Here is a 1,925-nt window from a genome sequence, read left to right on the forward strand (position 1 = left end):
AAGCCGACAGTCTACCAAGGAGAGACTGGAGATAACCCAGGACAGCATCCAGGGGGCAGCAGGGGGCAGGAGACCGGGTCCCGGCCCCCCGCCTTACACCACTCTTGGAACATACGCCATCTGCCCGCGTAAAGCGCGACAGTGGAGGGAGCATGCGCATTCCGGATGGTATCAACCACAGAAGGGTCCATCCTCTCCAGACTTACCCTCCCACCAGCCACACCAACAGGCGTTGGCCCAACATCGGGTACTGGAACAGTGACCCGTTGTGCTGCGAGAGGGCCATCGCCGACCAAGGAATAACCCAAGGCGGAGCGACCAGAAGCTGGATCAAGACCGGGAACCACACTGCCGTGCCCCGGTCCGGCGTGACCAGGATCACCGTCCTGCGCTCCCTCCGTATCCGCTCCAACAGCTGACCCAACAGCTGTACAGGAGGAAAGGCGTACAGGAGACCGGGCGGCCATGGAAAGGTCGAGAAGGCATCCACCCCCAAGGGGGGATGATCTGCTCGACTGACCGAGAACCACAAGGGGCACTTGTGAGAGCGTCGGCTCGCAAACAGATCTACCGAGGCCTCCCCGAACCGATCCCAGATCTGTCTGACTATGTCGGGGTGGAGTTCCCACTCGTCGTAACGAGGACCGCCCGAGACATCATATCCGCGCCCATATTCTCTGCCCCAGGGATGTGGAGCGCCCTCAGACTGCGCAGCCTGCAAGATGCCCATAGCCAAAGTTCGACCACCGCCCGGTGCAGCCGGATGGAACGAGTCCCACCCTGCCTGTTGATATACGCCGCTGCCGTCATACTGTCTGTCCTGACCAAAACGTGCTCGCCTACCACCAGGTGGTCGAACCGTTTGAGGACCAGGAGGACCGCCTTCAATTCCAACACATTTATGTGCGGGGTAGACGGGCCAGCATGAACCTCCGTCCAGCTGCCCCCCACTGCGTGGGTCCGACACGTCCCTCCCCAACCCGTGAGAGAGGCGTCGGTGAAGACCGTGACGTGTGAGCGCCTGCTGCCCATGCGGACCCCAATGGTGAGGATACCCAGCCTCCTCCAATGGGCGAGATCTCCCCATATCGACAAAGGAACCGTCAACCGTTTCCATTTGTCCCTCACCGGATCTATTCCCATAGAGTAGAACCACCTCTGTATCCTCCTCATGAAGAGGAGGCCAAGAGGAACCACCGTGTGAGCAGATGCCATCATACCGAGCAGACGCATCACTTGCAGCGCCGTGACCGTCCCTCCCAGACGGAAACCCCCCAGCGCGCGAAGGATAGACACCCGCCGCTGCTCCGAGAGGGTTACAATCGTGGGCCTCGACCTCAACGTCAAGCCCAAGTACTCCACCTGTTGACTGGGAAGAGGTGTACTTTTCTTCCAATTCACAGCAAAACCCAGCCTGGTGAGGAATTCCACCACCAGCCTGGTATGAGACCTGGCAACCTCCTCCGAACGACTGAGGAGTAGAATGTCGTTGAGATAGAATAGAACCTGTATCCCCCGACGACGTAGAGGCTCCAGCGCAGTTGCCACGCACTTGGTGAATGTGCGGGGAGCCAGAGAATAGCCGAACGGCAACCTCTGGTACTCGTACGCTACGCCCTGAAACAGGAACCGTAGGAATTTCCTGTGAGGAGGGAAAATCGGGATGTGAAAATACGCATCCTTCAGGTCTATGGAGGTGAACCAGTCTCCCCTTCTGACAGCAAGCAGAAGGAGTTTGACGGTCAACATCCTGAATGGTCTTGCTACAATCAACCGATTGAACGAGGACAGATCCAGTATAGGTCTGACCCCCCCTGTTTTCTTCATCATCAGATCAGTATCAGATCAGTATCAGAAAATAACGGGACGCCTGACATCGCGTCCTCTCTCGGGACCATGACGAGGGCCTGCTTCGCCAACAGAGA

This window comes from Notolepis coatsorum (genome assembly GCF_963971535.1).
Source record: "Notolepis coatsorum genome assembly, contig: SUPER_7_unloc_7, whole genome shotgun sequence".
In the NCBI taxonomy this organism is placed as follows: Eukaryota; Metazoa; Chordata; class Actinopteri; order Aulopiformes; family Paralepididae; genus Notolepis; species Notolepis coatsorum.